The sequence below is a fragment of the Oncorhynchus clarkii genome, chromosome 1 (genome assembly GCF_045791955.1).
Source record: "Oncorhynchus clarkii lewisi isolate Uvic-CL-2024 chromosome 1, UVic_Ocla_1.0, whole genome shotgun sequence".
Lineage (NCBI taxonomy): Eukaryota > Metazoa > Chordata > Actinopteri > Salmoniformes > Salmonidae > Oncorhynchus > Oncorhynchus clarkii.
This window is the reverse complement of record NC_092147.1, coordinates 87,251,469-87,276,763: the sequence shown is the minus strand read 5'-3', so window position 1 is coordinate 87,276,763 and position 25,295 is coordinate 87,251,469. Positions and strand designations below refer to the sequence as shown.

The 25,295-nt window shown below is 47.6% G+C and overlaps 1 pseudogene; it reads left to right on the top strand.

The window, feature by feature from the left end:
• Window positions 1-25,033, top strand: part of LOC139413623 (E3 ubiquitin-protein ligase pellino homolog 1-like) — a 44,488-nt pseudogene extending 19,455 nt beyond the window's left edge.
• Window positions 25,034-25,295: the final 262 nt, after the last annotated feature.

The following is a 25,295-nucleotide window of genomic DNA, read 5'->3' as shown; positions in this document are numbered from 1 at the left end:
CATATATCTCTGAACACCACCCAGTCCCATCCTTCAACTACCCTCAACCCTTCCCATATATCTCTGAACACCACCCAGTCCCATCCTTCAGCTCCCCTCAACCCCTCCCATATATCTCTGAACACCACCCAGTCCCATCCTCCAGCTCCCCTCAACCCTTCCCATATATCTCTGAACACCATCCAGTCCCATCCTTCAGCTACCCTCAACCCTTCCCATCTATCTCTGAACACCACCCAGTCCCATCCTCCAGCTCCCCTCAACCCCTCCCATCTATCTCTGAACACCACCCAGTCCCATCCTTCAGCTCCCCTCAACCCCTCCCATCTATCTCTGAACACCACCCAGTCCCATCCTTCAGCTCCCCTCAACCCTTCCCATCTATCTCTGAACACCATCCAGTCCCATCCTCCAGCTCCCCTCAACCCCTCCCATCTATCTCTGAACACCATCCAGTCCCATCCTTCAACTACCCTCAACCCCTCCCATATATCTCTGAACACCACCCAGTCCCATCCTCCAGCTACCCTCAACCCCTCCCATATATCTCTGAACACCATCCAGTCCCATCCTTCAACTACCCTCAACCCCTCCCATCTATCTCTGAACACCACCCAGTCCCATCCTCCAGCTCCCCTCAACCCCTCCCATCTATCTCTGAACACCATCCAGTTTTGATTTCTATTTGCCTGTGGTGTGATATTTCACCAATGTTCTGAACCTTTCTATTCTCATAGATTTTACTGATTGTAAATGAAAGAAACATTTTTGCTAAGAGTATTATTATATTATTGATCGATGGACTATGACTTTTTAAATCACCCAGCAGTGCTATTTGCAGAATTGGCTCCAGTTAAATGTTGCAATTCTTCAGCCATTCCTGAACTTGTGACCAAAAACAAGCTACATGGACCGTACCAAAACGAACTATGCAGAACTGCGATGGTTGTACCCCCTATATATATATATATATATATATATATAAATAAATAAACCAACCAACCATGTGCCATGGAATCAGTACATTGAAAATCTCTTCCCAACTATTTTGGAGTCATATGGCACAGCTGTCAATTTTTTTTTGTCCCTAAATGAAAATGGTATACTTTTTTTAAATTTATCACTATATTTTTTAATAAACGAAAGTGAGAGGTTGTAATCTGAATAAATGGGGGGGAAAAGCCATTCTTAAACATGGGGTGAGACATTCTTACTAATCTGCTAGAGAACCAGTTCGGATTTATGGTCTAATGCTTTAATATTTAATAATTTCTGCCCTCCAAATTCATATTCATTATATAAATAGGCCCGTTTTAATTTAGTTTGGCTTGCTGTTCCAAATCAAATGGAATATTTCTGCAAATAGATTAACTCTTTAGTCATATCCCAGTTTATCAGTTTTTCACGAATAGACAGGTATTTTCCTTTCCACAGCAGCAAGAGCTTCTCTATTTCTGCTAACTTCCTATTAAAATGTATTGTAGTGAGCCTCTGTGACTGTAGGCCTAGTGAAGCTTTGATTGGCTAACAAAAACAATCATGTGTGAAGGCGCCTGTCTTTATGGGGTGCATGTCATAAAAATGACTTTTAAAAGTAGTTTTATTAAATTTAAGAATTTGAAATGTCATGGTATATCCTTGTATGCAGCAATGTAACATGGATATTTTCATTTTTAAAATAGGCCTGTAATTTTTACTTATAAATATGAATACTCACACAAGTAATCAAATACTAATGTCTGTTCAGATATTCAAATATTGAAATAACTGTGCCCATCCCCAGTTGAGAGTAAACAACCTAAGTACAGGAGTGTTCTCGCTGAAGGTTGAGAGTTGGTTGAGAGTTTCCCTGAAGTGCAGAGAGTTGATAGCCATCAACGAGACTGGCTTAACTATAATATATTCCGCTTAGCAGAACGTTTTGGGATTTGAACCCACTATCCTGCCGTTACAAGTGCCAGGCTCTACCAACTGAGCTGCAGAGGACCCTTGTTACTCATTTAACCAGCCAGCAAATTAGCCAGTCTACAAACCATTTAGACAGCGAGTCAGCTAACCAGCCAGGCCTCCAGCCAGCCAGCAGCACTAAGTGAAAGTAAGATGACTGATACTGACTTAGCTTAGTACTCTCTCTTAGTGGTGCTGGTAGACTGGGTGCCTTAAAGGTTCGCGGACTGACTAAATGGTTGACTGGAAGGCTGTCTGGTTTGTTGGTCAACTGGCAGGTTGACTGTGATTGACTGGTTAGCTGGCTGTCTGGCTAGTTTGTTGGCTGTCTGGTTGACTTGCTGGCTGGCTAACTGGCTGGCCTGTTGGATATCCCAGGAGGCAGCTGGTGTGTGCCCAGGAAGCAGGCTGTCTGCTGGGGCCACTGATGTGGTTCTCCTTCCCCATGGAGGTCCTCCACCACACCACACCTAGTCTATGTCTGCTTCCTCACCACCAGCCCTTCATCTGGAAACACGCTCTCTCTGTCTCTCTGTCTCTCTGTCTCTCTGTCTCTCTGTCTCTCTGTCTCTCTGTCTCTCTGTCTCTCTCTCTGTCTCTCTCTCTCTCTCTCTCTGTCTCTCTCTCTGTCTCTCTCTCTCTCTCTCTGTCTCTGTCTCTCTCTCTGTCTCTCTCTCTGTCTCTCTCTCTGTCTCTCTCTCTGTCTCTCTCTCTGTCTCTGTCTCTCTCTCTCTCTCTCACACTCTCTCTCTCTCACACCCTCTCTCTCTCTCTCTCACACCCTCTCTCTCTCTCACACACTCACTCTCTCACTCTCACTCTCTCTCTCTCTCTCTCTCTCTCACTCATATATGAAGGGACTTTTCTCTCTCTCTCATGAAATTACTTTTCTCCACTGAGCTGATAACCTAAAAGTTCATTGAGATTTAGACACTTCCTAAAAGAGGGTGTTTGGACTCCTGTCATCAGATTTTGGGTGAGATCTTTGAGTTGAGTAGCTCTGACCCCTGAGCCTTAGGCTACCCCACACCAGGGGTTCACCAGTGTTTATGTTGTGGGCACTAGTGTTATTTTTTTTGGGGGGGGGGGGGCTGTTTCCATCAGGAGGGTGTTGTTAAAGACTTTGGGTGAGCGGAATCAACAACCTCTGCATCATCAAGACAGTTTCTTTGTGAGAAGGTGTTAACAGTTAGCCATCTCAGTTGGAAGTTCTCCATGAGTGTTTTTGTGGTTAGTGTGGTGGGGAGTAACATGATTTTAACTTGATGTGAGTGAGGCCTTTGCTTTTTGCAAATAATGCCTTGGCAGCTGAGAGGTATGAAATAGGTTGTGTGTGAATCTGTTTCCAGGAAACTGGCCTGATTTATATTCCATTTGTGAATCACCTCAACTCCCATTTGAAGTGACTTCATCATCGTAGTTCTCACAAGCGTCCCGATCAACAGCCAGTCCAGTGTGCATTCTGAACACTCAAAAGTGTGGTTGAAGAATAGCACACCTTTCCCTTTCCTTGAACTGTTGAAGGACGGGACTCAACCTGCGTGCCAAACAGGACACAGGCAAATTGTTGGTGTTGTTTTTAGGGGAGGGGGGGGACTGCCTGGCTGCACAAAGGCACCGTTGTCTGAGGAAGTGAGGTCACTGTGAAAGCCCTGGGTCGTATTCATTAGGGGAAACGGTAGCAAAACCTTTTGCAACTTGAAACTTTAAGCACCTCTTGTTTTTCTGCCGAGCGCATTTGGTGACCGCGTGGGGGAGTTTGGTGACTGCGTGGGGGAGTTTGGTGACTGCGTGGGGGAGTTTGGTGACTGCGTGGGGGGGTTTGGTGACCGCGTGGAGGAGTTTGGTGACCGCGTGGGGGGTTTGGTGACCGCGTGGGGAAGTTTGGTGACCGCGTGAGGGAGTTTGGTGACCGCGTGGGGGAGTTTGGTGACCGCGTGGGGGAGTTTGGTGACCGCGTGGGGGAGTTTGGTGACCGCGTGGGGGGGTTTGGTGACCGCGTGGGGGAGTTTGGTGACCGCGTGGGGGAGTTTGGTGACCGCGTGGGGGAGTTTGATGACCGCGTGGGGGGAGTTTGGTGACCGCGTGGGGAGGTTTGGTGACCGCGTGGGGGGGTTTGGTGACCGCGTGGGGGAGTATAAACCTATCCTAAGGGGATACACAGACACACAGCAGCAACCGTTTCAACCTGAGACCACATAGCGAACACACCACACACACAATGCAGGTGGCACCAGCCAGAGACCGTTGTTTGGTTAACGGTGTTTCTGTAGCCCTCATGAGATTGCAGAGTTTTCTAAGCAAATGGCCACTGGGTTGATGCAGATAATCATGGTATCATTCTGCCAGGTAGGTAGCAGACAGGCTGCTTTGTAGTTAACATTAAAATGAGAAGGTTTTTGGGAAAGCCTTTCCATCTACCGGCAGATGGTTATCATTAGCATCATCGCTAACGGCTACACTAAGTGTAGACTAGACATAAGAGCACCACAACACAGACAGGCATTCCCGAGCCCTTTCAGAAAGATGCAAGAAATTACTAATCAATGATTTTATTTGACCTTTATTTAACTAGGCAAGTCAGTTAAAGAACAAATTCTTATTTTCAATGACGGCCTAGGAACAGTGGGTTAAGTGGCTGTTCAGGGGCAGAACGACAGATTTGTACCTTGTCAACTCGGGGGGTTTGAACTTGCAACTAGTCCAACGCTCTAACCACTTAGGCTACCCTGCCGCCCCGCTACCCTGATGCATTTTCTTCATGTCTTGTGAGTCACAGGGGCAGTTTTTAAGGAATGTTCTAGTAAGTTCAATACATTTTTGGAGTATTGTTTAATTTGGGTTTAATGTCTGGATTCCACGCTTGGCGCAACGCAGATGTTTTTTTTCTAGGGCCCTATTTGTGTGTGTGTCTTAAAGGGTGTGTGGTGGTGTAACTGTCAGTGACTTCCTGTTCTCAGTGTAAGGTGAGACCTGAGAGATCAGGTGACTTCCTGATGTTGTGAGCTGTGTTGTCCACGTGTGACTGACCTCACGCGCTCTCCCTCTTATCTCTATCTAGGGTTGCAGCGGCGACAGCCAACAGGCACATGCAGGATGAGGAGGCGGAGCTGAAGCTCAGCTGACCCCACCCATTTAGTGTGACCTCCCTCCTACCTTCACCCATCCAGCCAGCCGGGCCCATGTTCTCTCCAGAGCAGGAAAATATCTCCCCCTCCTCCACCTCCTCCTCCAAAGTGCCGGTGAAATATGGAGAGCTCATGGTGCTGGGGTAAGGAGCCAACCACATAACACTTCACCACTTAGTAACTAACTCAGATGCTTATGGCTGTTCCCTCTATGTTGATGATACTCAGATACTTATGGTTGTTCCTCTATGTAGATCAAATCAAACTTTATTTGTTACATGCACGGAATACAAAAAGTGTAGACTTTACCATGAAATGCTTACTTCAAATTGAGTAGCTTGGATGAAAACGTGCCCAAATTAAGCTGCCTGTTACTCAGCCGTAAAAGCTAGAATATGCATATAATTAGTACATTTGGATATAAAACACTGAGGTTTCTAAAACTGTTTGAATGATGTCTGTGAGTATAACAGAACTCATATGGCAGGCAAAAAACTGAGAAAAAAATCCAACCAGGAAGTGGGAAATCTGAGGTTTGTAGTTTTTCAACTCAGCCCCCATTGAAGATACAGGGCGATTATTAGTTATGTTTCACTTCCCAAGGCTTCCACTACATGTCAACAGTATTTAGAAAGAGGATTCTACTCTAAAGGAAGGGCTCTTTGAGTGTGTGGTCTGGCAGAGTGTCACAGCCTCGGTCTGGCACGCTCACGTGAAAGGTAGCTACGTTCCACTTCATTTGTACAGACAAAGGAATTGTCCGATTGGAACATTAATGACGTTTTATGTTAAAAACATCCTAAAGATTGATTCCATACTTAGTTTGGCTTAGCATGTTTCTACGGGCTGTAACGGAACTTTTTTAACTTTTCGTCCGACGTTCGGCGCGACCTGAACGCGCTTTTGGATTTGTTTTCCAAACGCCCTAACAAAAGAAGATATTTGGACATAACTGATGGACATTATCGAACAAATCAAACATTTATGGTGGAACTGGGATTCCTGGGAGTGCATTCTGATGAAGATCGTCAAAGGTAAGTTAATATTTAAACTGCTATTTCTGAGTAATGTTGACTACCCAATATGGCGGGTATCTTTTTGGCTGCTTTGTTGTCTAAAGGCTGTACTCAGATGATTGCATGGTTTGCTTTCTGACACGGCGGTTGCATTAAGGAGAAGATTTCAAGCCCTGCCAAATCTGACGAGCGTCAGAGCCGGTGTAGTAGGATTCAATCTTAACCGGTCTAGGACACAGCTCCGCTAACGGAACCCCCCCCAACATTCCGCTGAAAAGGCAGCGCGGGAAATTCAAACTTATTTTTTTGAAATATTTAACTTTCACACATTAACAAGTCCAATACAGCAAATGAAAGATAAACATCTTGTTTAATCTACCCATCGTGTCCAATTTTAAAATATTTTACAGCGAAAACACAACATATATTTATGTTAGATCACCACCAAATCCAAAAAAACACAGCAATTTTTCCCAGCCAAAGATAGTCACAAAAGCAGAATTAGAGATAAAATGAATCACTAACCTTTGATAATCTTCATCAGATGACACTCATATGACAATCATGTTACACAATAAATTTATGTTTTGTTCAATAATATGCATATTTATATCCACAAATCTCGGTTTACATTGGCGCCATGTTCAGAAATGCCTCCAAAATATCCGGAGTAATTACAGAGAGTCACGTCATATAACAGAAATACTCATCATAAACTTTGACGAAAGATACATGTTTTACATATAATTAAAGATACACTGGTTCTTAATGCAACCGCTGTGTCAGATTTTTTTTTAAACGTTACGAAAAAAGCATACCATGCAATAATCTGAGACGGCACTCAGACGTAAATATATTTCTCCGCCATATTGGAGTCAACAGAAATACGAAATTACATCATAAATATTCCCTTACCTTTGATGATCTTTCATCAGAATGCAGTGCAAGGAATCCTAGTTCCACAATAAATCGTTGTTTTGTTCCATAATGTCCATTACTAGTGTCCAATTAGCTACTTTTGCTAGCACGTTTAGTTCACATGTCCAAAAGCTGGCGCTGGTCCAGGCAAACTCGGTCGAAAACTTCAAAAAGTTATATTCCATGTCGAATAAACTGGTCAAACTAAGTAGAGAATCAATCTTCAAGATGTTATTATCATATATATCCAATAACATTCCAACCGGAGCATTTGTTTTTGTCTACAGAGTAATGGAACGCAAGGCGATTATAATGACTACTGCGCGTAACCACGAACTGGCATTGTGCCAGGCCAGTGACTCAAATAGCTGCTATCCGGTCCCACATCACACTATAGGCTTCATTCCACGTTCTACTGACTGTTGACATCTAGTGGAAGGCGTAGGAAGTGTGAACAGATCCATATCTTATTTGGATGTGAATAGGCGATGAGTTGAAAATCAACCAGCCCCAGAATTTCCACTTCCTGTTTGGAAGTTTGCCTGCCCTATGACAGACATAATTCAAACAGTTTTAGAAACTTCAGTGTTTTCTATCCAATAGTAATAATAATATGCATATATTAGCATCTGGGACAGAGTAGGAGGCAGTTCACTATGGGCACGCAATTCATCCAAAGTGAAAATGCTGCCCCCTAACCCTAAAAGGTTAATCCTATATTGACGCTTCGCTTGTGTGATGGTTCATCTGAGGGCATAGCAGGATTTCTTAGAAGCGTCCAGATTACTGTCCTGCTCCTTGAAAGCAGCAGGTCTAGCCTTTAGCTTCGATGCAGATATTGCCTGTAATCCATGGCTTCTGGTTGGGATATGTACGTACGGTCACTGTGGAAACGATGTCGTCGATGCACTTATTGATGAAGCCGATGACTGAGGTGGTATATATTCCAGTCTGTGCAAGAAACTGGATGATACAAACTCAGATACTTATGGCTGTTCCTCTACGTTGATGATGACGTTGCTTCCTATTCTCTTCGAGGTGGTTATTGTGGGGGGGTTGTGTGTAAAAGCACATGCAGGCACGCAGGCATACACACACGTGTGTGTTTGTGTACCTGCGTATGTTTGTGTGTGCTGACTCACTGTTTGTTGTGTATTGTTGGTCCTGGTCTCCAGGCTGTTCAGGGAGATGATTATAACAGTAGTGTTGGTCTCCAGGTGGATGATTATAACAGTAGTGTTGGTCTCCAGGGAGATGATTATAACAGTAGTGTTGGTCTCCAGGTAGATGATTATAACAGTAATGTTGGTCTCCAGGGAGATGATTATAACAGTAGTGTTGGTCTCCAGGGAGATTATTATAACAGTAGTGGTGGTCCTGGTCTCCAATGGAAAACAGTGATGAGATATCAGCAGAGCTGGATCTCACACACTCATAGCTTAAACCTATCTTTAAATCTAGCCTTTGTACTCATGGGGACCTGGGAAATACTTTTGGGGATTTCCAGTACCCACAAAGATAGTAACACACACACACACACACACACACACACACACACACACACACACACACAATACAGGCATGTCTGTGAACTCACAGCAACTCCCCCTGCCTGCTCTAGGAACACTTCTTGCTTCCAAGATGGCATCCTATCCCCTTGTTTATCTCTCTCTCTCTGTTTGTCTCGTTCTGTCTCTCTCTTTAGGTACAATGGCTCTCTACCCAACGGTGATCGAGGTAGGAGGAAAAGCCGTTTCAGTCTGTCTAAGAGACCCAAGGCTAATGGGGTCAAACCCAGCACAGTGCACGCTGCCTGCACCGCACAGGCAGCTAAGGTAAGACACCCACACCCACACACACACACGCCCACACACACCTACACACACACCTACACACACACACACACACACACACACACACCCCTACCAGTATCTCTTGTTGTGATTTGTGTTTTGTCTTATATTTGTATTTTTAATTCCAGCACCCTGTCCCTGCAGGAGGCCTTTACCCTGTCCCTGCAGGAGGCCTTTTACCCTGTCCCTGCACGAGGCCTTTTACCCTGTCCCTGCAGGAGGCCTTTTACCCTGTCCCTGCAGGAGGCCTTTTACCCTGTCCCTGCAGGAGGCCTTTTACCCTGTCCCTGCAGGAGGCCTTTTACCCTGTCCCTGCAGGAGGCCTTTTACCCTGTCCCTGCAGGAGGCCTTTTACCCTGTCCCTGCAGGAGGCCTTTTACCCTGTCCCTGCAGGAGGCCTTTTACCCTGTCCCTGCAGGAGGCCTTTTACCCTGTCCCTGCAGGAGGCCTTTTACCCTGTCCCTGCAGGAGGCCTTTTACCCTGTCCCTGCAGGAGGCCTTTTACCCTGTCCCTGCAGGAGGCCTTTACCCTGTCCCTGCAGGAGGCCTTTTACCCTGTCCCTGCAGGAGGCCTTTACCCTGTCCTTGCAGGAGGCCTTTTACCCTGTCCTTGCAGGAGGCCTCTTACCCTGTCCCTGCAGGAGGCCTTTTACCCTGTCCCTGCAGGAGGCCTTTTACCCTGTCCTTGCAGGAGGCCTTTTACCCTGTCCCTGCAGGAGGCCTTTTACCCTGTTCCATCAGGAGGCCTTTTTACCCTGTCCTTGCAGGAGGCCTTTTACCCTGTCCCTGCAGGAGGCCTTTTACCCTGTTCCATCAGGAGGCCTTTTTACCCTGTCCCTGCAGGAGGCCTTTTACCCTGTCCTTGCAGGAGGCCTTTTACCCTGTCCCTGCAGGAGGCCTTTTACCCTGTCCCTGCAGGAGGCCTTTTTACCCTGTCCCTGCAGGAGGCCTTTTACCCTGTCCTTGCAGGAGGCCTTTTACCCTGTCCTTGCAGGAGGCCTTTCTCCCCTGTCCCTGCAGGAGGCCTTTTACCCTGTCCTTGCAGGAGGCCTTTCTCCCCTGTCCCTGCAGGAGGCCTTTTACCCTGTCCCTGCAGGAGGCCTTTTACCCTGTCCCTGCAGGAGGCCTTTTACCCTGTCCCTGCAGGAGGCCTTTTACCCTGTCCTTGCAGGAGGCCTTTTACCCTGTCCCTGCAGGAGGCCTTTTACCCTGTCCCTGCAGGAGGCCTTTTACCCTGTCCCTGCAGGAGGCCTTTTACCCTGTCCCTGCAGGAGGCCTTTTACCCTGTCCCTGCAGGAGGCCTTTTACCCTGTCCTTGCAGGAGGCCTTTTACCCTGTCCCTGCAGGAGGCCTTTTACCCTGTCCTTGCAGGAGGCCTTTTACCCTGTCCCTGCAGGAGGCCTTTCTCCCCTGTCCCTGCAGGAGGCCTTTTACCCTGTCCCTGCAGGAGGCCTTTCTCCCCTGTCCCTGCAGGAGGCCTTTCTCCCCTGTCCCTGCAGGAGGCCTTTTACCCTGTCCCTGCAGGAGGCCTTTTATCCTGTCCCTGCAGGAGGCCTTTTACCCTGTCCCTGCAGGAGGCCTTTTGTCCTTTTGGTAGGCCGTTGTTGTAAATAAGATTTTTTTCTTAACTGACTTGACTAGTTAAAAAAGGTAAAAAATAAAATTGTAATTCAATTAAAAACCTACACACAACACCATAACACTGCTGCCTTGGTTAACAGTGGAAGTATGTGAACCATGCCTTTACAAACACACGGGACACACTGGCTGTTTACGGCAGAGTTAAGTGTGAACTGTCCAATGAAGGGCGGCAGAGACATGTCCTACAAAGTGTGTGTCCTTGGAAACACATGTCTGTTTCCATCCTCTTAATTAAGTCTTTAACCAGGCCTGTTAAACCACGAAGCTGGGATTGTTGGGGACCATTTGGATTAGTGATTGAGAGGTGTGTGTGTGTGTGTGTGTGTGTGTGTGTGTGTGTGTGTGTGTGTGTGTGTGTGTGTGTGTGTGTGTGTGTGTGTGTGTGTGTGTGTGTGAGGGGGAGACGTTTAGAACGCTACTTAGCAGATAGAAATATAACACAAAGTGCTGATGACAGAACCTTCTCTGTTCAACATTTCTATACTGAACGTTCCTCTTTTCTCCATTCCTCCCCCATCTTTCCCTGTCTCCGTCCCCCCCTATCCCGTCCTCCCTCCCCACTCTCCCGTCCTCCCTCCCTGCCCTCTCCAGGCTATCAGCAACAAGGACCAACACAGCATCTCCTACACGTTATCCAGAGGTCAGACGGTGGTGGTGGAATATACTCATGATAACAACACAGACATGTTCCAGGTAACTACAAACTCATCCTTCTGTGGGCCCAGTTGCAGAAAACATCCTTAAGGACATTTTCTCTTAAACTTTCCTTCACTTTTAAGTCAGTTAAACAAAAAAAAACATTTTAAGGCAAATTTTCCCTCTTAAATGAAGTGAAAAAGTTTTGGTTGTCTGTGAGGTCTCTTTTTAAGTGCTTCATTCAGTATGGATATCAATGTTAACAGCGTTTTGTGGAGGTGACTGTTGCTTTCATTTGCCCACCAGCAGATTTGCAACTTAGTAGTGTTTCTGTGTTTCTATCAGTTAAATTAGCCTACCTTTAAAAGCATAGATATATATATTATAGTCGTATCAAGTGTAGGGTGTTATTTAGTCTGGATCATCAGGGTAAAGCGCATCTGGAACGTTCTGTCTTCTGGGCTCCTTTCTGTTTTAAACAATAAGCCTGACCCCAGATCATCCCATGTTGGAGAGGGGATGGGGGGGGAACCTGTTAGGGCCGATCTGAGATTTTTACACTGCTTTGGTGCTCTTCACTCTTTCTACATTGTTCTGTTGCTTTATGTTAATAACTACCATGTATTTTGAACATTTAGGCAGTTAGGTAAAAGGGGCTTTTGGCATGTCGCCGTGCTGTGAGACTCTGGTGCTGCGGTCCAGTTTTAAATATGCTAAACCATCAACGATAGCTGTCACACATCGATAGACGATAAAATCTTAGTCACCCAACCCTAATGTAGTGCACATCGTTTAACCAGGGGCCATAGGGCTCTGTAATGCACCCTATTCCCTAAGTAGTGCACTTCTTTTAACCAGGGCCCATAGGGCTCTGTAGTGCACCCTATTCCCTAAGTAGTGCACTTCTTTTGACCAGGGCCCATAGGGCTCTGTAGTGCACCCTATTCCCTAAGTAGTGCACTTATTTTGACCAGGGCCCATAGGGCTCTGTAGTGCACCCTATTCCCTAAGTAGTGCACTTCTTTTGACCAGGGCCCTAGTTGTAGTGCACCTAGTTCCTTATATCCCCCTGGACCTCCAAGACAGTTCCACTGTGTTTTTGTCATTGTTTCCCTCTAATCAGGGACTGGTTTAGACCTGGGACACCAGGTGGGTGATTCCCCTCTAACCAGGGACTGATTTAGACCTGGGACACCAAGTGGGTGATTCCCCTCTAATCAGGGACTGGTTTAGACCTGGGACACCAGGTGGGTGATTCCCCTCTAATGAGGGACTGGTTTAGACCTGGGACACCAGGTGGGTGATTCCCCTCTAATCAGGGACTGGTTTAGACCTGGGACACCAGGTGGGTGATTCCCCTCTAATCAGGGACTGGTTTAGACCTGGGACACCAGGTGGGTGATTCCCCTCTAATGAGGGACTGGTTTAGACCTGGGACACCAGGTGGGTGATTCCCCTCTAATCAGGGACTTATTTAGACCTGGGACACCAGGTGGGTGATTCCCCTCTAATCAGGGACTGGTTTAGACCTGGGACACCAGGTGGGTGATATTAATGATCAGGTAGAACAGAAAGGCTCCGGACCTCGTAGGGTCAGAGTTGAATATCCCTGCCCTGTATAGTGCACTTCTTTCAACCAGGGGCCATAGGACTATTAGGGAATAGGGCGCCATTTGGGACCTATCCATATTCTTATATATTTATGTGAATGTATTTGCTTGTGTTTGTACTTTCAAATGTGTTGTGTGTTGACTAGTTACAGTATGAAGTTAGTAAGTATTGTCTGAGTCAGAATGACCCATAGGGCAGGAGCCTGTTTCTGTGAGGCAGTCTGAAGTATAAGTAAACCCCCTTGATAAGACATGAGTTATGAGCAGAAATAACATATTACCTGTTTTGAATGGAATTAGATTTAAATCTACCTGTGCAGTCAATGTCTCTAAACACATTTACGTCCTCTGTCTTTCTCTCTCCCCATTTCTCTCCCTCTCTCTGTCTGTCTCCCAAAGTCAACCTACTTGTAACATACTGTCTTTTCTCTCCCTCTCTCTGTCTGTCTCCCACATAAAGTCAACCTACTTGTAACATATTGTCTTTTCTCTCCCACCTTTCCCCTCCCTCCTCCTGTCAGATTGGTCGTTCCACAGAGAGCCCTATAGACTTTGTGGTAACCGACACGGTGGCAGGGAGCCAGAGTAACTCAGACACCCAGTCAGTCCAGAGCACCATCTCTCGCTTCGCCGTGTCATGTGTCAGAGGACGCCCCCCTACACCGCACGCATCTACGCTGCCGGCTTCGACAGCTCCAAGAACATCTTCCTAGGGGTGAGTGGGTCGGGGGGAGGTGTGTGTGGGATGGGGAGGGGAGGTGTGTGTGGGATGGGGGAGGAGAGGTAGGTGTGTGTGGGATGGTGGGAGGGGAGGTGTGTGTGTGGGATGGTGGGAGGGGAGGTGTGTGTGTGGGATGGTGGGAGGGGAGGTGTGTGTGTGGGATGGTGGGAGGGGAGGTGTGTGTGGGATGGGGGGAGGGGAGGTGTGTGTGGGATGGTGGGAGGGGAGGTGTGTGTGGGATGGTGGGAGGGGAGGTGTGTGTGGGATGGTGGGAGGGGAGGTGTGTGTGGGATGGGGGGAGGGGAGGTGTGTGTGGGATGGGGGGAGGGGAGGTGTGTGTGGGACGGAGGGAGGGCAGGTGTGTGTCACTAAAATGAAAATGGGGGGGATTTTCCCCTCCCTCTTTGATCTGTTAAAATGTTCAGAAAGGTCCATGCATACCACACAGTACAGTAAATCTTGACACTAAATTAACAATTTACTTTCTATTTCCCCCTCCCCCCCTGTCCCCCGCCCCCGTCAGGAGAAGGCGGCTAAATGGAAGACGTGTGACGGTCAGATGGACGGGCTGACCACCAACGGTGTGCTGGTGATGCACCCTCGCCACGGCTTCACGGAGGACTCCAAACCGGGCGTCTGGAGAGAGATCTCTGTCTGCGGTAACGTCTTCACCCTCCGAGAGACCCGCTCCGCTCAGCAGCGGGGCAAGATGGTGAGACACACACACACACACACAGGGCAAGATGGGGAGAGACACACACACAGGGCAAGATGGGGAGAGACACACACACACACACAGGGCAAGATGGGGAGAGACACACACACACACACACACACACACAGGGCAAGATGGTGAGAGACACACACACAGGGCAAGATGGTGAGAGACACACACACACACACACACACACACATGCCAAGATGGTGAGAGACACACACACACACAGGGCAAGATGGTGAGAGACACACACACACACAGGGCAAGATTGTGAGAGACACACACACACACACAGGGCAAGATTGTGAGAGACACACACACACACACAGGGCAAGATGGTGAGAGACACACACACACACAGGGCAAGATGGTGAGAGACACACACACACACAGGGCAAGATGGTGAGAGACACACACACACACAGGGCAAGATGGTGAGAGACACACACACACAGGGCAAGATGGTGAGAGACACACACACACAGGGCAAGATGGTGAGAGACACACACACACAGGGCAAGATGGTGAGAGACACACACACACACACACATGGCAAGATGGTTAGAGACACACACACACACACACACAGGGCAATATGGTGAGAGACACACACACACAGGGCAAGATTGTAAGAGACACACACACACACACACACACAGGGCAAGATGGTGAGAGACACACACACACAGGGCAAGATTGTGAGAGACACACACACACACACAGGGCAAGATTGTGAGACACACACACACACACAGGGCAAGATTGTGAGAGACACACACACACACAGGGCAAGATGGTGAGAGACACACACACACACAGGGCAAGATGGTGAGAGACACACACACACACACACGGCAAGATTGTGAGAGACACACACACACACACACAGGGCAAGATTGTGAGAGACACACACACACAGGGCAAGATGGTGTGAGACACACACACACAGGGCAAGATGGTGAGAGACAAACACACACAGGGCAAGATGGTGAGAGACACACACACACAGGGCAAGATGGTGAGAGACACACACACAGGGCAAGATTGTGAGAGACACACACACACACACACACAGGGCAAGATGGTGAGAGACACACACACACAGGGCAAGATGGTGAGAGACACACACACACACAGGGCAAGATGGTGAGAGACACACACACAGGGCAAGATGGTGAGAGACACACACACACAGGGCAAGATGGTGAGAGACACACACACACGGCAAGATGGTGAGAGACACACACACACACACAGGGCAAGATGGTGAGAGACACACACACACACAGGGCAAGATGGTGAGAGACACACACACACACACACAGGGCAATATGGTGAGAGACACACACACACAGGGCAAGATTGTGAGAGACACACACACACACACACACAGGGCAAGATGGTGAGAGACACACACACACACACACAGGGCAAGATGGTGAGAGACACACACACACACACAGGGCAAGATGGTGAGAGACACACACACACAGGGCAAGATGGTGAGAGACACACACACACACAGGGCAAGATGGTGAGACACACACACACACAGGGCAAGATGGTGAGAGACACACACACACACAGGGCAAGATGGAGAGGGGTAACGTGAAAACACATTCTACTCTGAAGAGAGAGGGATAGAGAGAGAATGAGAGAGAGAGAGAGATATGATTCCACAAGCGTTTTTTTTCACTACTTGTTAGCAATTCCAAATGGCAGCACAGGTCTTTATCAAGCATCATCCCACCTCTCCTCTTTCACCTCTCTTCCTCTCATCCCTCTCCTTCTCTCATCCCTCTCCCTCTCTCATCCCTCTCCTTCTCTCATCCCTCTCCTTCTCTCATCCCTCTCCTTCTCTCATCCCTCTCCTTCTCTCATCCCTCTCTTCATGTCTCCCGATGCAGCAACAAATGAACGACTACATTATGTGGAGCTTTTAAACGTGAAGAGTTAACCATGTCTGCTCCAGCATTAAAGAACCCACTTCCTATTTCACAGCTGATTGGCTGTTTTAGATACTGGGCGGGCACCAATAGAAACATCTTCATATTTATCTGTCTCAAAAGGAAATCTAAAAAGGCATTAAATTAGATTTGTGTCCTTTTCTGATCTACACAACCTATTTTTCCAAATGAATAAAAATGAAGATGTATTGATTGTGTGTCTTCACAGCCCAGACTTCTTACTTGGTGGAAGCATCCTTTGACAGTCGTTACAGCTGTGAATTAGACACAAAGCAACGCGGCAGAAAGAGAGAAATGTAGCTCCGGTCTTGTAGTTTTGAACGGGTTTGGGCTAGAGACGAGCGGTTTCCTGCACTGTAAAGGTGCAACCACGGAGACACAACCATGCTCTGTGTGTTTCTATGACAGTGGCTCTGGTATAGCTAAGCCCAGAGCCATACGGTACCAGGGGCTCTGGTATAGCTAAGCCCAGAGCCATACAGGACCAGAGGCTCTGGTATAGCTAAGCCCAGAGCCATACGGTACCAGAGGCTCTGGTATAGCTAAGCCCAGAGCCATACAGGACCAGGGGCTCTGGTATAGCTAAGCCCAGAGCCATACGGTTCCAGAGGCTCTGGTGTTGCTAAGCCCAGAGCCATACAGGACCAGGGGCTCTGGTATAGCTAAGCCCAGAGCCATACAGGACCAGGGGCTCTGGTATAGCTAAGCCCAGAGCCATACAGTACCAGAGGCTCTGGTATAGCTAAGCCCAAAACCATATATTAAGAAATAAATGACTCTGGCTAAGTCACATCAGACAAAGTCAAATTATACAAATGACTTTTGCTCCTGATGCTCACCTCTCAAATGTAACATCAGCCTGAGAACACTGGACCTAAAACAGCCACACAGATATTTTTTACACCTTTATTTAAATAGGCAAGTCAGTTAAGAACAAATTCTTATTTTCAATGATGGCCTAGGAACAGTGGATTAACTGCCTGTTCAGGGGCAGAACGACAGATTTGTACCTTGTTAGCTCAGGGATTTGAACTTGCAACCTTCCGGTTACTAGTCCAACGCTCTAACCACTAGGCTACCCTGCCGTCCCTACACTCTAACCACTAGGCTACCTGCCGTCCCTACACTCTAACCACTAGGCTACCTGCCGTCCCTACACTCTAACCACTAGGCTACCCTGCCGTCCCTACACTCTAACCACTAGGCCACCCTGCCGTCCCTACACTCTAACCACTAGGCTACCCTGCCGTCCCTACACTCTAACCACTAGGCCACCCTGCCGTCCCTACACTCTAACCACTAGGCTACCCTGCCGCCCCTACACTCTAACCACTAGGCTACCCTGCCGTCCATACACTCTAACCACTAGGCTACCTGCCGTCCCTACACTCTAACCACTAGGCTACCTGCCGTCCCTACACTCTAACCACTAGGCTACCCTGCCGTCCCTACACTCTAACCACTAGGCTACCTGCCGTCCCTACACTCTAACCACTAGGCTACCCTGCCGCCCCTACACTCTAACCACTAGGTTACCTGCCGTCCCTACACTCTAACCACTAGGCTACCTGCCGTCCCTACACTCTAACCACTAGGCTACCCTGCCGTCCCTACACTCTAACCACTAGGCTACCCTGCCGCCCCCTAACTAAGTGACGTTTAATGTTTTACCTGAACGCCACTAGTGCTCCCAAGTCAAAAGTCCACTGGTCACGTTAATAAGTGTTTAAAAAATCAAGTTTCCCAGTGTAGACTTCCTCAAGGCCTCGGCCCACCGGTTGGGAACCACGGATCTACAGAATGCCACAGGAAAATGACCTCTTGTATAAAGTAGTGTACTCCCTCACCTTCCCTGTACCCTCCTGTATAATGTAATGCAGTCACCTACCTTCCCTGTACCCTCCTGTATAATGTAATGCAGTCACCTACCTTCCCTGTTCCCTCCTGTATAATGTAATGCAGTCACCTACCTTCCCTGTTCCCTCCTGTATAATGTAATGCAGTCACCTACCTTCCCTGTACCCTCCTGTATAAAGTAGTGCAGTCACCTACCTTCCCTGTTCCCTCCTGTATAAAGTAGTGCAGTCACCTACCTTCCCTGTTCCCTCCTGTATAAAGTAGTGCAGTCACCTACCTTCCCTGTTCCCTCCTGTATAAAGTAGTGCAGTCACCTACCTTCCCTGTACCCTCCTGTATAAAGTAATGCAGTCACCTACCTTCCCTGTTCCCTCCTGTATAAAGTAATGCAGTCACCTACCTTCCCTGTTCCCTCCTGTATAATGTAGTGCAGTCACCTACCTTCCCTGTTCCCTCCTGTATAAAGTAATGCAGTCACCTACCTTCCCTATTCCCTCCTGTATAATGTAGTGCAGTCACCTACCTTCCCTGTTCCCTCCTGTATAAAGTAATGCAGTCACCTACCTTCCCTATTACCTCCTGTATAAAGTAATGCAGTCACCTACCTTCCCTGTTCCCTCCTGTATAAAGTAATGCAGTCACCTACCTTCCCTGTTCCCTCCTGTATAATGTAGTGCAGTCACCTACCTTCCCTGTTCCCTCCTGTATAAAGTAATGCAGTCACCTACCTTCCCTATTACCTCCTGTATAAAGTAATGCAGTCACCTACCTTCCCTGTACCCTCCTGTATAAAGTAGTGCAGTCACCTACCTTCCCTGTTCCCTCCTGTATAAAGTAGTGCAGTCACCTACCTTCCCTATTCCCTCCTGTATAAAGTAGTGCAGTCACCTACCTTCCCTATTACCTCCTGTATAAAGTAATGCAGTCACCTACCTTCCCTGTACCCTCCTGTATAAAGTAGTGCAGTCACCTACCTTCCCTGTTCCCTCCTGTATAATGTAATGCAGTCACCTACCTTCCCTGTACCCTCCTGTATAAAGTAGTGCAGTCACCTACCTTCCCTGTTCCCTCCTGTATAAAGTAGTGCAGTCACCTACCTGCCCTGTTCCCTCCTGTATAAAGTAGTGCAGTCACCTACCTTCCCTGTTCCCTCCTGTATAAAGTAATGCAGTCACCTACCTTCCCTATTACCTCCTGTATAAAGTAATGCAGTCACCTACCTTCCCTGTACCCTCCTGTATAATGTAATGCAGTCACCTACCTTCCCTGTACCCTCCTGTATAAAGTAGTGCAGTCACCTACCTTCCCTGTTCCCTCCTGTATAAAGTAGTGCAGTCACCTACCTTCCCTGTTCCCTCCTGTATAAAGTAGTGCAGTCACCTACCTGCCCTGTTCCCTCCTGTATAAAGTAGTGCAGTCACCTACCTTCCCTGTTCCCTCCTGTATAAAGTAGTGCAGTCACCTACCTTCCCTGTTCCCTCCTGTATAAAGTAGTGCAGTCACCTACCTTCCCTGTTCCCTCCTGTATAAAGTAGTGCAGTCACCTACCTTCCCTGTTCCCTCCTGTATAAAGTAATGCAGTCACCTACCTTCCCTGTTCCCTCCTGTATAATGTAGTGCAGTCACCTACCTTCCCTGTTCCCTCCTGTATAAAGTAATGCAGTCACCTACCTTCCCTATTACCTCCTGTATAAAGTAATGCAGTCACCTACCTTCCCTGTTCCCTCCTGTATAAAGTAGTGCAGTCACCTACCTTCCCTGTTCCCTCCTGTATAAAGTAGTGCAGTCACCTACCTTCCCTGTTCCCTCCTGTATAAAGTAGTGCAGTCACCTACCTTCCCTATTACCTCCTGTATAAAGTAATGCAGTCACCTACCTTCCCTGTACCCTCCTGTATAAAGTAGTGCAGTCACCTACCTTCCCTGTTCCCTCCTGTATAATGTAATGCAGTCACCTACCTTCCCTGTACCCTCCTGTATAAAGTAGTGCAGTCACCTACCTTCCCTGTTCCCTCCTGTATAAAGTAGTGCAGTCACCTACCTGCCCTGTTCCCTCCTGTATAAAGTAGTGCAGTCACCTACCTTCCCTGTTCCCTCCTGTATAAGTCACCTACCTTCCCTATTACCTCCTGTATAAAGTAATGCAGTCACCTACCTTCCCTGTACCCTCCTGTATAATGTAATGCAGTCACCTACCTTCCCTGTACCCTCCTGTATAAAGTAGTGCAGTCACCTACCTTCCCTGTTCCCTCCTGTATAAAGTAGTGCAGTCACCTACCTTCCCTGTTCCCTCCTGTATAAAGTAGTGCAGTCACCTACCTTCCCTGTTCCCTCCTGTATAAAGTAGTGCAGTCACATGAATAAATAGACCTCCACACAGCTGCAGGGTGCAGTAATGTCATGGGGAGGAAGAACAATACCACACTTCATCATTTATCCTGAATTTAAAGGTGCAATCTGCAGCTTAAACAAAACCCAAGTGTCACCCGTTAATGATGTGGTAAACAGCCGAGGGAGGGGCTGGAGAAATGGAACCACTCATGTTCACAGACAGAGTTATGGATACGAGGACTGACAATCCATGATGTCCAACGTATAGTTTTAACCATGTTTTGAGGCTATACAGTGTTTGTTTACATTTACGTTGTTTACAAACAGCGAAGGATAACAAGCTTATATTTGGAATTCTGATGAGGTACGACAGTTGAACTAAGCTAATTAGGCACTTTATAGGTTATATTATTCAAGATTCAATGGGTATTATATAAAACTAAAATATGATACTGTACGTACAGTTTTGGACAATCACAGATTGTTCCTTTTTAATCTGCAACTTTCAGCTCCAAATGAAGAAGCCTGGTAAGCCTTAGCAAGACCCCTTTTACTGGTCAAAACATTTATTTAAGGAAAAAGGCAAACTTAGGACAATAACATGTTTAGGCCTTTGTCTTCTCCTTGACATGTCTTTAGGTTTAGTGTGAATGTCAGTGATTTGAGGCTGTAGCCTATGGCAGTATACCCAGCCTGTAGTTGATTTGAGGCTGTAGTCTATGGCAGTATACCCAGCCTGTAGTTGATTTGAGGCTGTAGCCTATGGCAGTATACTCAGCCTGTAGTTGATTTGAGGCTGTAACCTATGGCAGTATACCCAGCCTGTAGTTGATTTGAGGCTGTAGCCTATGGCAGTATACCCAGCCTGTAGTTGATTTTGAGGCTGTAGCCTATGGCCCAGCCTGTAGTTGATTTGAGGCTGTAGCCTATGGCAGTATACCCAGCCTGTAGTTGATTTGAGGCTGTAGCCTATGGCAGTATACCCAGCCTGTAGTTGATTTGAGGCTGTAGCCTATGGCAGTATACCCAGCCTGTAGTTGATTTTGAAGCTGTAGCCTATGGCCCCGCCTGTAGTTGATTTGAGGCTGTAGCCTATGGCAGTATACCCAGCCTGTAGTTGATTTGAGGCTGTAGCCTATGGCAGTATACCCAGCCTGTAGTTGATTTGAGGCTGTAGCCTATGGCAGTATACCCAGCCTGTAGTTGATTTGAGGCTGTAGCCTATGGCAGTATACCCAGCCTGTAGTTGTACATTTAGATAGTAGTATTTACAGGATATATGACAGCATGTGTCTGTGTTAAATGGGATGTGACTGGTTCTGTGTGTGTGTCCGTCGGTCGGTCAGTAGAGGACTCTGTCCACCAGGCAGGTGACTGGGGAAAACAGAAGAGGTCAACACTGCAGCATAGTGTCCTACAGTATGCCCTTCACACACATGCACAGACCATCCACACAGATATGCACATGCAGACATGTTCACACACACATACACACACACACACCACCAGAACCCAGTGCCAGTGGGCCTGTTTGTCCTTCCCCAGTCTGAGTGTTCAGGGTTGAAGTGATTGTAATTAAGGATAGACCCATAGGAGAACACACTCACACCCTCACACCCTCCCCAGGGCCTGGAGTCCTTACAGTATGTGTTGATAAAAGTCTGCCTTGATTTATAATGAGAGTGTGACATGATTAATGTGTGTGTGTGCAGGAGATGCCAGTACTAGTGTACGTTTGAGACAGGATGTGAGTTTGGTGACGTGTAAGGGACAGGATGTGAGTTGGGTGTAGTGTCGTGTAAGAGACGGGATGTGAGTTGGGTGTAGTGTCGTGTAAGAGACGGGATGTGAGTTGGGTGTAGTGTCGTGTAAGAGACAGGATGTGAGTTGGGTGTCGTGTAAGAGACAGGATGTGAGTTGGGTGTCGTGTAAGAGACAGGATGTGAGTTGGGTGTCGTGTCGTGTTTGAGACAGGATGTGAGTTGGCTGTGTTTGAGACAGGATCTGAGTTGTGTGTGTGTGTGTGTGTATGTGTCAGTAATGTGTACCAGCTCTCCAACCTCCATACAGAGATGTGGAGAACAGATGGGCTAGCCTGCCATCTACAGGGCTATACGAGACACTACACCCCTTCAACACTGTGCTCCTTAAAAGTACTCAGAGATGCACAAAGTAAACAGCAATATTGTCCGGTCCATTTCCTCAACAACTAAGAGTGTTGAAGCGCGCGGCTAAACTTCTCCGCTGTTTTGGTCCCGTAGCTCACACCTTGTAGCAGCGTGAAGAGCACCTGTGTACATGCACAGATACTCAGTGTGACTGAGAGAGTGAAGTCATGCACAGATAGTGTGTGTGACTGAGAGAGTGGAGTCATGCACAGATACTCAGTGTGACAGAGAGTGAAGTCATGCACAGATACTCAGTGTGACAGAGAGTGGAGTCATGCACAGATACTCAGTGTGACTGAGAGAGTGGAGTCATGCACAAGATACTCAGTGAGTCTGTTTACTTTTTGTTACAGTGTAATCATCTGAACATTTTGAAAGTAGGTTTAATGTGTGATGTTACTTTAACGCCAGTTCTGATGAAATGACGCGTATTGTTGTGTATATTGTTGCGTGTTTTGAAGATTGTCCCCTCTCCCCTCAGGTAGAGGCAGAGAGCCAGGAGCTGGTGGATGGCTCTCTGATAGACCTGTGTGGAGCCACGCTCCTGTGGCGCACGGCCGAGGGCCTGAGCCGCACCCCCACCATCAAACACCTGGAGGCGCTACGTCAGGAAATCAACGCAGCCCGGCCCCAGTGTCCCGTCGGCTTCAACACCCTGGCCTTCCCCTCCATGAGACGCAAGGCAAGTTCCCTCCCTAATACAATGACAATACAATAGAAAATATGCCCCCCCCCCCCCATCCCCCCCAGACCAGTTGTAGAGAAGGCAGCAGGGGGTTTCAGTAGAGAAAGACCAGTTGTAGAGAAGGCAGCAGGGGGTTTCTGTAGGGAAAGACCAGTTGTAGAGAAGGCAGCAGGGGGTTTCAGTAGAGAAAGACCAGTTGTAGAGAAGGCAGCAGGGGGTTTCTGTAGGGAAAGACCAGTTGTAGAGAAGGCAGCAGGGGGTTTCAGTAGAGAAAGACCAGTTGTAGAGCAGAGAAGCAGGGGGTTTCTGTAGGGAAAGACCAGTTGTAGAGAAGGCAGCAGGGGGTTTCTGTAGGGAAAGACCAGTTGTAGAGAAGGCAGCAGGGGGTTTCAGTAGAGAAAGACCCGTTGTAGAGAAGGCAGCAGGGGGTTTCAGTAGAGAAAGACCCGTTGTAGAGAAGGCAGCAGGGGGTTTCAGTAGAGAAAGACCAGTTGTAGAGAAGGCAGCAGGGGGTTTCAGTAGAGAAAGACCAGTTGTAGAGAAGGCAGCATGGGGTTTCTGTTCTATATGTTTTCTGATGTATCCAGGTGTTCTTGTTGTTGCTGTGTGTGTTGCTGGTGACTACTCCATTCTCCCCTTATGGGATTACTTACAATGTATCTCATCTACTGTAGGACACCCCAGATGAGAAGCAGCCATGGGTCTATCTCCAGTGTGGCCACGTCCATGGTTACCACAACTGGGGAAGCCACCGGGACAGAGACCGGCTGGACCGGGACAGAGACAGGCTGGACCGGGACAGAGACAGGCTGGACCGGGACCAGGAGGAGAGGGAGCAGGGCTGGAGCAGGGAGTGTCCTATGTGTCGAGCCACTGGGCCGTACGTTCCCCTCTGGTTGGGCTGCGAGGCAAGCTTCTATCTGGACACGGCTCCGCCCACCCACGCCTTCTCACCGTGTGGTCACGTGTGTTCCGAGAAGACGGCTGTGTTCTGGAGTCAGATCCCGCTGCCGCACGGAACACACACCTTCCACGCCTCCTGTCCCTTCTGCGCCCAGCAACTGAGTGGCGAGCAGGGATACGTTAGACTCATCTTCCAGGGCCCTCTCGACTAGGGGGACTATTTGTCCTTCGTCGGAACTACTTTCCTTTTTGGTCGCAAAGGAACAACGCTTAGAACCTCCAACTGCCTGGGATTTTGGGGCGGGGGGGGGGGGGATTTTCTGGAATGTTCTCTCCGTTTCTGTTTGTCTCTGTGTGTTTTTAAGTGACCTTTTCTATTTTTGATTTTTATTGGGAATGAAAACAAAGAGTTCTATATTTTCATGTGAAACAAGAAGAGAAAGAAAGCAACACTACTGGGTGATATCATTTAGTTTTCTGAAAGAACTGTAAACTGTATTTATCTATTATACTAACATATGACCACACATGGGTTTATTCTCCTTTAGTGTTGCGATATTCATCCGCGTACATCTTTAAGACTTCAAGTCCTTTATTTCTGCCCAGACTTCATAGTAACTCAACCAGAAAATGAAGATAAAGCTACATTAGTTATCCTCCTTTACTCTTCTTGGTCAATGTGCTTCACTTCAATACTCTTTTTAACATTTTTATTGTGCTATTAGACTATAATAATCGCAGATCTCAAGTTCAAGGGTCGTATTCACTGGAAGCTGAACGGAAGCAAACAGGAAGGGGCCTACCTCCATTGGTCTAATGAGAAACGTTTGTTTTCAGTTACAAAACGTTTTGCTACGGTATGCAGTAATGAGTACGACCCAAGGTGTGTTTTGGGGGTTCAGTTCTGTGTATAGTGGTATGCGTCGTGCCCCCCCCCCCCACCCATACATCATGGATCTATTGAGTATCCATGACAACGTCCTGTCGTATTGAAACCTCTGTGTTGTCTGTCTGATGGGGAGTTCTGGCTGTGTGTAAGGGGGTGAAGTTTCCCCTAAGTACAGAACTAGGAGCTGCTTCTCCTCCCCCAATCCTAACCTTAACCATTAGTGGGGAAAATGTGAAGCTGACTTAAGATCAGCATCTAGGGGCAACTCCACCCAACACTGTGTTATAACTGTTCATTTTTTCCCACAA